The following is a 13,638-nucleotide window of genomic DNA, read 5'->3' as shown; positions in this document are numbered from 1 at the left end:
CACTGTATTTTCCACTACATGCATCCGATGAAGTAAGCTGTAGCTCACAAAAGCTTATGCTCAAATAAATTTGTTGGTCTCTAAGGTGCCACAAGTACTCCCTTTCTTTTTCCAGGAACAGCATTGTACAGATGGCCAGGTGCATTAGATTTGCTGTTACTTTCCTCTCAATTATTGTGTATTGGCTATTTCTGCCTGTAACATCCTGGACTTGACGGACCAAACTCTAATCTATGGCAAATCCCATATTGCTAAACCATCCGTTAAGGGTCATTTCCCTCCCTTCTATAACTTTCATGCTGTTTCTTTAAAGTTCTAAACCTCTGCCAACCTAGATATGAGAGCTTGACTGTGTGACCTCTACGTTCAGGTCGCAATGAGCAGAGTGTTTTTGCTAGACCAACCTACTCATTCCAATTTTGTTCAGCTACCAAGACTCACCTTTATGATCTTGTAATCAATAAAGGGGCAGGATGAAGTCATTAGAGCTAGTCAAAAAAAATTCTGGTGGAACACTTTTTCCCATTGCAAATGCAAATTCTACAGAATCTAAACTTTCTATGGGAATACGCTAGTTCTGTCAAAACATTTGTCAGAAACCAGGCATGTTACCCGGCTGCCGGACTCCTCAGGGAACTGGCTGCCTGTGGGGTCAGGCAGCTGCTCAGGGAGCCAGACAGTCAGGAGCAAGCCAAAATATAGCATTTCAGTTCTCCCCAAAATGGAATTTTTCCTGTAGTGAATTTTTTTAACTTTCCCAATTCAGATTATTTTCCCAAAAAACATTGAAATTTTTCATGGGATGGAAATTTTATTTTTCACATGTTGGGATTTCCTCAGACCTATTCCACGCTGCTGACCCAGAACACTTTATCCAGTTCTCTTGAATGCAAAAACTTGATTCAAATTCGACCTTGTCACTGAGGTTTCTTTATTGGCATTTCATAAAGCTAGACCTGAGGCTCAGGTGGGGGGCAGGTTAGGGTGCACCTCAACTCCAAAGTATATAATTATAATGAAATTGTATACATCATCTAAAACAGACTAACACGTGCATTACATTCAATGCCTGTATAGATCATGAGCTGTCCATGTGCTACAGTGCGCTAGTAAACAAACCTGCAGCTGCAAGCTTCTCTCATGTTACTCTTTATCTATTAGCTACATATTATTTACAAGATCACTTCTGAATTCATGCTTTATCCATGGCTAATGTCTTGTCTGTCTTCTGTTTTCTTTCATTGCTCATGCAAGGCCTACACCAGCTAGCTCTAGAAGTAATCTCCAATCACGCTGTAATAGAATAATGTTGAACAAGCTGTGAGGTACATGAATAGAACCCTTCAGAAGAGAGAGTATCTGCCTGGTGCTTGAGCCACTCATTAGAATCCAGGATTGCGTGTAACTCGGGGGGAGTTTGATTTTTTGTCAGTCATAGCAAGTAAGGGCTGGTCTATACTAAAAGCTGAGTTGTCTTAACTACCTCGCTCGGGCTTGTGAAAAATTTCGCACCCTATGCAATGTAGTTAAGTTGATTTTAAGCTCCGGTGTAGACACCACTAGGTTGATGGGAGAATTCTTCCAATTCTCCCGCCCTCGGAGAGGTGGATTTACAACAGTGGTAGAAGAGCCTCGTTTGTTGCTGTAGCAAGTGTTTTACGCTACATTTCTGTTATAGCCAGACCCTCCAACAACGCACACTGTACTGCATGTTAACCTAATGCTGAGGTAGTTCTCAGTTCGGCTTGGGAGCGCTTACTTGGGTCTGTTTCTTAAAGCGCTCGCCAGTCTGAATACAGGTGGACAAGCTAGCGCTACGTAAACAGTAACTTACAACGAACGGTGGCGTCCATTCAGCAAAGCGTTCATACGTGTGCAAAAGTGCTTCCCTATATTGCAAAACACTTAAGCATGTGCTTAAGCCCCACTGAAGTCAGAGTGGAGCCAAATGCTTGGATGCTTTGCTGAATATACCTAGTTTGCTTGAAGGAGCCACTGGTAGGTCTGATACTCTTAAATCAGTTCTAACCCCAAACGGGTAAGAAGACTTGTTAGAGGACTTTTTAGGTGCATTTCTCCTAATAAGGTGTTGAGTGCTGTTCACTTAAAACTTGTCTCCACCGGGTATAAGGCTATAGTTTTCTTCTTGTAATTCCACGTATGGATGCTTTGATTCAAAACGACTTAATTGAAAGGGCATGCGGCAGGATCAGACCGAGAGTGCAGGTTCATTTGTTTGAAGGGGGACAGTATTTGAAATCGGGATCTCCGAAATCTCCTTCCTTATCTTGCGCTAATTTCTGTGTGATTGGAATTAGGAACGAAGTGCAGAGTGTACCAGTTCTATTTGCTACCCAGACTAACTAGATAATAAAAAAACAAAGTTCTGTATTCAGATATAAAGCTGGCTCCTAAGCCTACTGAAGGAAAGGGGAAAGTTTCTATTCAATTCAAAGCCATTGGTCAAGCCTACGTAGAGGCATATTTTTCCCCACAGTCAAGAAAACTCTGCTGACATCATCTTGAAAGTTAATGTCGCAGAAGATGAGCCCCATAATTGACATCACAGACAGCTTGGATATTTAATTACTGGTTTGAAAGGTCGTGCCAGTGCTATTCTGTAACTCAGCATTTCTTCTGACAGCTGACCTTACTGAAAAACGCCCTCTGATCCTATGCAAGGAGGTGAACACGCCGCTGGTAAACACACAACTCTGCATTTCGGCACTGCAAAGCTGGGAGATAATGCTGATAACTATAAACACCATGATAAATATAAGCTGAAAACCAGAGCAACAGAAAAGTCCACCAGCTCAGGGTTCAGCCGAGTTAATATGGCCCTGGGTGTGAGATTTGCTCACAGATAGGAGTGCCTCTTGTAGGAATTGTAGAGGAGAGGAAGCAGTACAGTCCGGCAGCATAAGCCACTTTATCTGTAGCTTACGCAGTTTAGGGTGAAATTCACCCCAAAGCAGAGAACCGACCTCATGGCCTAAGCCCCTAATTGTTTGGATTTAAGCAGTGCATACTCCTTATGATGTGTGCACAGGACTTGAAAACAAACACCTGGATTTTAATATTGGCTGACTTCCTCTGTGACGTGGGGCAGGCCACATAGCATTTCTGTTTCTCTATCTGTAAGACCTCAACAATAACTCTGTTACATTCGCAATGCGGGCTTGTTGGGATTAATTAGCTGCTGTGTGTAGAGCGCTTTGATAAGTATTAGTGGGCACCGTACACTTAGAAAACTATGTCGCTAACTCTGATTTCTCTAGCACATGCTATTCCAGGTGTGAGGAGTTCTTTAGTTACTACACTTAATGTTCAGCAGGCGACACGGCAGCTGCTTCTCATTCTTCCTGGACATGCGGAACTCTCATTAATGTTTATGGGACTTACGCATGAAGAGCAGGAGGAAAATGTACTTGAAAGGCTTTTCATGGAGCTGTTCCTCAATATTTGAAGCCTGCAGGCCCAATTTCCAGGTTGCAAGGTGGTGCCTGCTAACCCACTCTGACTTCAGTGGGGCCTCACGTGTACAATGGAGGGTCTACACTGTAAGTCAAAGCGAAAGGAGTACTTGTGGCACCTTAGAGACTAACCAATTTATTTGAGCATAAGCTTTGTGCATCCGATGAAGTGAGCTGTAGCTCACGAAAGCTTATGCTCAAATAAATTGGTTAGTCTCTAAGGTGCCACAAGTACTCCTTTTCTTTTTGCAAATACAGACTAATACGGCTGTTATTCTGTAAGTCAAAGTGTGATTGGAGCATGGGTAGACTTGAATTTAGCTAGCACAGGTAATGGGTCACAATAGTGCAAACATGGTGGCGTGGGGTTCGGCATGGGCTAGCAACCAGAGTACAAGCCAGCTGGGGAGCCTGGCTCTGTATCCTGAGGTTGCTAACCCAGGTCACCGCATTTTCTTACGACTATTCTTACCTGTGCTAGCTAGATCAAAGTTACAATCACACCTTCGCGTGCAGTGTAGATGTACCCTGAGAGGAGTGTCCCCCAGCAAGCACTGATTGAAAGATACCGCAGTGAGTGACCGTCCAAGGCTGCGCAATAAATGTTTGTCCTGAGCCTGTGCAGAAAACACATTAGAGACAGGCCAGGGACAGAATCCCAGATTTGAGTGTCCCTTGTAAGGGATCCGGGTGCTGCAGACAGCATGGACAATCGTACAAACTACGGCACAGAGGGTAAGAATGGCCATACTGGGTCAGACCAAAGGTCCATCTAGCCTAGTATCCTGTCTTCCAACAGTGGCCAATGCCAGGGCCCAGAAGGGATGAACAGAACAGGTAATCCTCAAGTGATCCATCCCCCGTCGCCCATTCCCAGCTTCTGGCAAACAGAGGCTAGGGACACAATCCCTGCCCAGCCTGGCTAATAGCCATCGATGGACGTTTCCTCGATGAACTTATCTAGTGCTTTTTTTTTGAGCTCTGTTACAGTCTTGGCCTTCACAACATCCTCTGGCAAGGAGTTCCACAGGTTGACTGTGTGTTTGTATGAAGAAATACTTCCTTTGGTTGGTTGGTTTTTTTTTTTTTTTAAACCCGCTGACTCTTAATTTCATTTTGGGTGGAGTTCTTCCTTTTGCAGCGGCCAGTGCGTTGTCTATGCACCACCTATCTACCACTTTAAACCCTCGCCACAGGAACTAGGAGTCACCTCCTTTAGCTCCAAAAGCATAGTCCTCTACCACGCTTTTAGCTACGCTAACAGTGGGGCCAGTGATTAAAACTGCATGAAAATTTTTCCACTGAAACATTTTTTTTCAGGAGAAAATGACTTTTCAACTGAAGAATTTTTCATGGGGAAAATGTCAATTTTCATTGAAAAGCTGGGTTTTCCCTGCCCCCCCCCGAAACCAAAACAACCCAAACTGTTTTGGGTTTATTTGTTTTGGGGGGCTTCAGTGGTGGTGGGTTTTTTTGGGGTTTTTCAGCAGCAACACCACAGTCGGATCTTCGGCTTTCCGTTATTTTGATGAAACCCTACAAATCTAAAAGAAAATTAGAGGAAAGCAAACAAAAAACCATGTTGTTGAAATGTCTTGTGGGGATAAAATGGATTTCCTCACTCGCTCTCTCTGCCATAAGCACTTTGTAGGCCCAGCTGCAGGAAGGCAGAATTTATCACTCACACATGAACGATAAACTTGACTCTGAGGCTGTTCGGAGCTGGAACCAAACTTTTGTCACAGGCTCATCCCTTTGCAGATATTGTCCCAGGTCTGGGTTATGTGCGGCTCCTGCATGCTAGCTGTGTCAGGGAGTGTAAAAAACGTGGAAAAAGCCAATTGGGAATTCGCTGATGTAGCGGCTTCCCTGGGCTCGGTAAGGCTGGCGGAGGAGCCCTGTCCCAGCCCGATGTAGGGATGTGGCGGAGTCCTGGCTAGTGGAGAAGAAGGAATGAGGCTGTTGTGGGCGGCTGCCTTGACTCATGGCAGCTGCCATAAGAGCAGTTCATGAGGCTGCTCTACTGCATGTGTTCAGAGCCTGGGGATGCCAAGGTGTGGCGCAAAGCTCAGCTGAAACTCAAAACTGGGGCCCGTGAAATCCCTTTTGATTGATTGCTGCACGATCTCCACTTTCAGGGCTGGCTCCTGCTTGGCTTACCCGGTCCGTGGGAGTCCTCACGTGAGATGAGCCAGCAGCATTCCATTTCTGTCCTGCCCTGGTTTTTGAAATGTTGTGCTTTACCCTGTTACGCTGCTAACCCCGCGTTGAGTTGTGGCAAGTCTGCGTGCAAGGCAGTGCCTCCTGACGACGGGTGACACAACACATGTGAATGGAACATGACAAGCTGGCTCAGTCCGAAACACAAGCTGTCACCTTGTTGCAGGAAAGCTTTCATTATTCTATTACAGGGAAGGGTTAGATCGGGTGATTGCATAGGGGACCGTGTCTTGCGTGCATGAAAAGCGGCTGTTTAAATTCAGGTTCAAATTACAGAGCCCCTTTAAAGCAATTTGAAAGGAAAAAAAATAACACCATGCTGTAATATAGCAATGTACATCCCAGGGTCTGAAAATACTTTCTAGGAATTAATTGATTGAAAACCCAGATTGTTCCTGATCAGGGGGATGTGCTGGGTGGGGAAGGGCAGGGAACTAAGGCTACAGGGAGCCTGTCTTGGTGTCCCTCTGACAATAGGGAAGGGAGGAAGCGGAGCTGAGTCTAAAGGAAACTGCACACTTCCCCTGCCTACGGAGAGAGGAGCATAACCCATTCCTGGGGTGGTTCTATGCTGCCCCCTGTACTCAGGGCAGTGCAGAAATGGCACAAGCCTCCCTAGGAGCCCCGTATTCTCCCTATTTAGCTGATGGGGAAGCTGAGGCATGTAGAAATGTAGACCTACGTTTCCAAAAACAGCCATTGGTATTTTTTTGGGTGTCTCCATTTTTGAGTGCTCGGCTTGGGTCTGACTTCTAGGGAGGAGTATCCGCAGCTCCAGCTGAAGGGCTTGGATGCTCAGCAACCCTGAAAATCCGAATCCTGGGTGCCTTAAGTGGGACACCCCAAAACTGAGGGTCCTGAAGCTAGTGGACACCCTCAACATCCTTGTAAGGCAGGGTAGTGTTAGAACATCCTCGCCTACTGACCAGCAAGCTGAGGGACAGAAGTGAAGTGGGGAACAGCATCTTCCGTATGGGAAAGGTTGCTGAGGGTCCTAGGACTATGCATGAGCGAGAACTGCCTAGTTCCTCTTTTTATTCAGAACTGGGCCCTGAGCCTGCCAACTGATCCAGGCAAGTGGGCCCCGTACACATGCCCAGACTTCCATAAAAGTCAATGGGGGCTCTGCATGGGTTCAAGGAGTCTTAGGTATGCATATTAGATTGCAGTGTCTTGGCCTAAATTTGTCATATGCACCAATAGTCTTTCACTTTAGAACAAAGCCTTTATTAGAAGTGGCTCATTTGCAGCAACCATTTGCAAAGTAAATCTGCAAACTTGATTTAATCTACCTCATTTTCCATTCCCTAAATTGATTCTTCCTGAAGCGGGGCCTTTAAAACAAAAATCCCATACCTCCACTTGCTTATGCACCCATTATGAATTTACTGTCTTTGCCAATTACATTATGCAGCCTGGCATGATGGACTTCTTAATAAAGTGAATGTTGGACAGATAGGGTTGATTAAAGATATGCCACATCTAATTATGGTTAACGAAGGTGAAAGCTTTTGGTTTTGGTGTTCTGCCCATGCCTTAAGTGCGATGCATATGTTTTCTCCATTAGTCGTGAAGTCAGCACGAATTCAGTGATAAAAGTAAGTTTTGGTGATACAGCAATAAAAAGAGAGCATGCAGGGCCAATGGTTTATAGGCAAAATAAACTGCATTGGTTAATGCTTTCTGTGCAGGAAAGGTCTGATCCAAAGCCCCTTGAAATCAGTGCTGAAATTGCCATTGACTTCAATGGAAATAGGATTAAGCTTTAAGTTTGCAAATTTCAGAAATAGGGCAAAGAGGTGTGTGGTTGTGTGTGACACTGTGATGGAGTTATTTTTTTCTAAAGCCGTTGGCCTATTCCTGAGTGGCTGGTTCCAGAAAAACTGCAGCGTAGCATAGCAGTAGTGATGGAAACTTGTCAGTTCCACTTATTTATTATTTGTACGATGGCAGCAGTAAGACTAATTGGGGCCCCGTTCTGCTAGGCGTTGTACATACACAGAATCAGGGACAGCCTGCCCCACAGAATGTACAGTCTAAATACGTACGGGCATGTCTACGCTACGGCAGGGATTGACGCTCTGAGATCGATCCACTGGCGGTTGATTTAGCAGGTCTAGTAAAGACCCGCTCAGTCGTGTGCAGATCGCTCTCCAGTTGTACTCTACCCATGACGAGAAGAGTAAGGTAAGTCGACCCGTAGACCCCACACGGTGTAGACCCCGCGGTAACTCGACCTAAGGTACGTCGGCTCCAGCTACGTGAATAACATAGCTGGAGTTGCATAGCGTAGGTTGCCTTACCGCGATAGTATAGTCATAGTCAAAGACAGACAAAGGAAGTAATATGATCACCATTTACAAAAGGGGATCTGAGATAGTTTCAGCCCTCAGTTTATCAAAACATTTAAGCACCTGCTTAACTGTAATGACACTTCAGCATGTACTTAAAGACTAATATGCTTGAATCCTTTGCTGAATCAAGGCCTAAGCAATTAGCCCAAGGTCAAACAAGGAGGCTGTTCCAGATACGGAAATAGAACCCAGGCCTCCGGAGTCCCAGTCCTGTGCTTTAACCCCAAGAACATCTTTCTTGTCTGCGCTCCGCTTTCTATTTTTCTCTTTGTATGGGACAAAAGTAATTTCTAGATGTGGTTGAAAAGTGCTTAAGTATGTTTCACAAAAATCTGAAAAATGTTCGTTTCAAAAAGTTTAAATTTTGCAACTGAAAAAATGAAACCCCTGGTTGCGGGGGGGGGGGATGGGGGTTTGGGATGGGAGGGTAGTTTTTCTCCCTGGTCTCTCCATTTTCACTTTCCTCCACTCTTCCTTTTTCATCGTCAGTGGGGGAAAAAAGAATCAAGGGAGGAAAAGGGGAAAATTGAAGGTAAAGGATGGGGAAGCATAAGTTGAAAAATGGATAAAGAAATCTGATATTTTTGATCAAAAAGTTAAAAAATTTTGTAAAGATGAACGTTTTTATTTTTAATACTGGATGATTTTTCATTGAAAAAATATTTAGAATGAAAAATCCCAACCAGTTCTAATGATTTCACAAGTAACACAAGATTAGTTGATTTCCCCTCCAGCAAAAAATGTGAATGACCAAAATGTAAGAACCACCAAAAAACAACGAAGAAGAAAGACTTGGATCACAGATGGTTTCTGCTCCATGTATAACCATCTCATCTCAGGGTAGCAGCTGCTGGGCAGGTTCATTGCTGGTTTCTGACCCCCCCCCCCCCACCAAGAAATCAATACTAGATCATTTAAAATAACCAAATCATTAAAAGAAAAGGAGTACTCGTGGCACCTTAGAGACTAACCAATTTATTTGAGCATAAGCTTTCATGAGCTACAGCTCCCCACTGTATTTTCCACTGCATGCATCCAATGAAGTGAGCTGTAGCTCATGAAAGCTTATGCTCAAATAAATTGGTTAGTCTCTAAGGTGCCACAAGTCCTCCTTTTCTTTTTGCGAATACAGACTAACACGGCTGCTACTCTGAAACAAATCATTAAAGATGTCGTACACTGAATAGAGCCAAGTATGAAATATATCAGGCCTCAGTGACCAAATTGCAGATGGTATTGGTGTGGCGGTGGGGAGGAATAAATAGCTGTTAAAGGGGAAGTTAAGTGCAGAACAGGAAGAAAATTGGCAGCATGTGACCTCCAGAAGAAGAAAGAGGAGAAACCATGTACCCCCAATGCTGATAGAAGTAAGAAACTGTTTTCAGGCTCTTTGCACAGTACTACAGTAGAGGATGGTTTGGAAGGCTCATCTGAGGGAAGGGATCAAAAGGAGATCCCATTGACCGGAAGGCACGGGATGCATTGTCCTAGGGATGGGGGTTCCACGACCACCACTCAAGAGGAGGAGACAGGTGGCGGTGGTCGGGGACTCCTTCCTAAGGGGAACGGAGTCATCCATCTGCCAGCCAGACTGGGAAACTGGAAGCGTGCTACTTGCCTGGAGCTAGAATTCAGGATGTGACCGAGTATCTGCCGAGACTGATCAAGCCCTTGGATTACTACCCTTTCCTACTTCTCCACGTGGGCACCAATGACACTGCCAAGAATGACCTTGGGCAGACTACGTGGCTCTGGAAAGAAGGCTAAAGGAGTTTGAGGTGCAAGTCATGTTCTCATCCATCCTCCCTGTTGAAGGAAAAGGCCCAGGTAGGGACCATCGAGTTCTGGAGGTAAATGCGTGGTTGCACAGGTGGTGTCGGAGAGAAGGCTGTGGATTCTTTTGACCATGGGATGTCCTTCCAGGAAGGAGGATTGCTAGGAAGAGATGGGATCCACCTAATGAAGAGAGGGAAGAGCATCTTCGCAGGCAGGCTTGCTAACCTAGTGAGGAGGGCTTTAAACTAGGTTTGCTGGGGCATGGAGATCTAAATCCTGAGGTAAGTGGTGAAGTGGGGTACCCGGAGGAAACACGAGGAGGAGGGTGCAACAGGGGAGGCCTCCTGATTCATACTGAGAAAATAGGGCCATCGGCTAGCCATCTTAAGTGCCTGGGAAACCAGCAGGAAGAATTGGAAGTCCTGGCACAGTCAAGGAACTATGAATAACAGAGACTTGGTGGGGTAACTCGCATGACTGGAGCACTGTCATGGATCGGTAAAAATTGTTCAGGAAGGACAGGCAGGGGAGAAAAGGTGGAGGAGTTGCACTGTATGTAAGAGAGCAGTATGAGTGCTCAGAGCTCCAGTATGAAACTGGAGAAAAGACTGTCAACAGGCTTTGGGTTAAGTTTTTAAAGGCGAGAGCAACAAGGGTGATGTCATGGTGGGCGTTTGCTATAGCCCACCAGACCAGGAGGATGAGGTCGACGAGGCTTTCTTCTGACAACTAACAAGTTCCCAGATCGCAGGCCCTGGTTCTCATGGGGGACTTCAATCACCCTGACACCTGCTGGGAGAGCAATACAGCAGTGCACGGACAATCCAGGCAGTTTTTGGAGAGTGTTGGGGACAACTTGCTGATGCAAGGGCTGAAGGAACCAACTAGGGACCGTGCTCCTCTTGACCTGCTGCTCACAAACAGAATTGCTAGGGGAAGTAGAAGTGAGTGGCAACCTGGGCAGCAGTGACCATGAGATGGTTGAGGTCAGGATCCTGACAAAAGGAAGAAAGGAGAGCAGCAGAATACGGACCCTAGACTTCAGAAAAGCAGACTCTGACTCCCGCAGGGAACTGATGGGCAGGATCCCCTGGGAGGCTAATATGAGGGGGAAAGGAGTCCAGGAGAGCTGGCTGTATTTTAAAGAAGCTTTATTGAGGGTGCAGGAACAAACCATCCCGATGTGCAGAAAGAACAGCAAATATGGCAGCTTGTCTTAACAAAGAAATCTTCAGTGAGCTTAAACACAAAAAGGAAGCTTACAAGAAGGGGCAACTTGGGCAGATGACTAGGGAGGAGTATAAAAAATATTGCTCAAGCATGCAGGGGTGTAATCAGGAAGGCCAAAGCACAATTGGAGTTGCAGCTAGCAAGGGATCTGTGGCACTCCTTGCCTGAGGAGGTTGTGAAGGCTAGGATTATAACAGGGTTTAAAAGAGAACTAGATTAATGGACTTAACCTCCATGAATGGCTATTGGCCAAGATGGGTAAGGAATGGTGTCCCTAGCCTCTGTTTGTCAGAGGGTGAAGATGGATGGCAGGAGAAAGAAGGGATGTGAAGGGCAACAAGAAGGTGGTCAGGGGAAGTGTGGGACCCTGACTGAATGGGGGGAGGCAGCCTAGTGACATGTGGAAGTACTTTTTTTTGCCTCGGTCTTCGCAGACAAGGTCAGCTCCCAGATGGCTGCACTGCGCAGCACCCTATGGGGAGGGGGTGAGCAGCCCTCAGTGGTGAAAGAACACGTTCGGGACTATTTAGAAAACCTGGACATGCACAAGTCCGTGCAGCTGGATGCACTGCATCCAAGGGTGCTGAGGGAGTTGGCTGATGTGATTGCAGAGCCATTGGCCATGATCTTTGAAAACTGGTGGTGACTGGGGGAGGTCCCGGATGATTGGAGAAAGACAGACAAATATAGTGCCCATCTTTAAAAAAGGGAAGAAGGAAATTCCGGGGAACTATAGACCGGTCAGCCTCACCTCAGTCTCTAGAAAAATCATGGAGCGGGTCCTCAAGGGATCCATTTTGAAGCACTTGGAGGAGAGGAAGATGATGAGGAACAGTGTACATGGATTCACCAAGGGCAAGTCATGCCTGACCAACCTGATTGCCTTCTATGGTGAGAAAACTGGCTCTCTGGATATGGGGAAAGCGATGCATGTGATATAGCTTGACTTTAGGAAAGCTTTTGATACGGTCTCCCAAAGTGTTCTTGCCAGCAGGTTAAAGTAGTATGGATTGGAAGAATGGACTATAAGGTGGATAAAAGCTGGCTAGATCGTTGGGCTCAATGGGTAGTGATCAATGGCTCTGTCTAGTTGGCAGTCAATATCAAGCAGAGTGCCCCAGGGGTTGGTCCAGGGGCTGGTTGTGGTCAACATCTTCTTCTTTAATGATTGCACTCAGCAAGTTCACGGATGACAGTAAGCTAGGGGCAAAGGTAGATACGCTGGAGGGTAGGGATAGGGTCCAGAGTGACCTAGACAAATTGGAGGATTGGGCCAAAAGAAATCTGATGAGGTTCAACAAGGACAAGTGCAGAGTCCTGCACTTAGGATGGAAGAATCCCATGCACTGCTGCAGGCTGAGGACCGACTGGCTAAGTGGCAATTCTGCAGAAAAGGACCGGGGAATTACAGTGGACGAGAAGCTGGATATGAGTCAGCAGTGCGCCCTTGTTGCCAAGAAGGCTAATGGCATACTGGGCTGCATTAGTAGGAGCACTGCCAGCAGATCGAGGGAAGTGATTATTCCCCTTATTTGGCACTAGTGAGGCCACATCTGGAGTATTGCATCCAGTTTTGGGCCCCCCACCACAGAAAGGATGTGGACAAATTGGAGAGAGTCCAACGGAGGACAACAAAAATGATTAGGGGGCTGGGGCACGTGACTTATGAGGAGAGGCTGAGGGAACTGGGGTTATTTAGTCTGCAGAAAAGAGTGAGGGGGGATTTGATAGCAGCCTTCAACTACCTGAAGGGGGGGTTCCAAAGAGGATGGAGCTCGGCTGTTCTCAGTGGTGGCAGATGATAGAACAAGGAGCAGTGGTCTCAAGTTGCAGTGGGAGAGGTCTAAGTTGATTGATGATTTAACTGGGAATTGGTCCTGCTTCGAGCAGGGGGTTGGACTAGATGACCTTCTGGGGTCCCTTCCAACCCTGATATTCTATGATTCTATGATTCTAAGTTGGATATTAGGAAAAACTTTCACTAGGAGGGTGGTGAAACACTGGAATGGGTTACCTAGGGAGGTGGTGGAACCTCCATCCTGAGAGGTTTTTAAGGTCAGGCGTGACAAAGCCCTGGCTGGGATGATTTAGTTGGGGTTGGTCCTGCTCTGGGCAGGGGGTTGGTTTAGATAACCTCCTGAGGTCTCTTCCAACCCTAATCTTCTATGATTCTGTGAAATAAAATAAATGAATGATGGTAAATAAAAATGAAGGGAAGGAAATAATGACCCTAAGTATAATCAAACAAAAATAAAGATTATCCAGTCATGTACATCTTCTTCCATACATGTATGCAGTATTCTCTGTATCTGCTGTGTATATTTATGTATACAGTATTCCCTATATTTGTATATATGTCTACACCATACATATAGGAATCATAAACATCCGGTTTAATCAATCTCAGTTTGTGTTCGATGGTCTTTGTTTGTTTTTTCAGGGGCTAAGGTACTAGACGTGTCTCAAGTTGGTAAAAATGACTATTTTTTTAAATGTGGCATAGATGTATTATCTTCATGTCTCAATGGAATATAGTCTACAATCCTGAATGTCTTGGGGCCTGCCTACTTGAGAGATGGCCTCTC

General features: G+C 45.7%; 1 long non-coding RNA gene across 1 annotated transcript in view; it reads left to right on the top strand.

The window, feature by feature from the left end:
* The window catches only part of LOC141978294 (uncharacterized), a 158,373-nt gene that overhangs the window by 143,805 nt on the left and 930 nt on the right, over nt 1-13,638 (top strand). The window lies entirely within an intron of this gene.

This window comes from Natator depressus, chromosome 26 (assembly GCF_965152275.1).
Source record: "Natator depressus isolate rNatDep1 chromosome 26, rNatDep2.hap1, whole genome shotgun sequence".
NCBI classification, from domain to species: domain Eukaryota; kingdom Metazoa; phylum Chordata; order Testudines; family Cheloniidae; genus Natator; species Natator depressus.
This window is presented reverse-complemented; position numbering and strand designations above follow the sequence as displayed.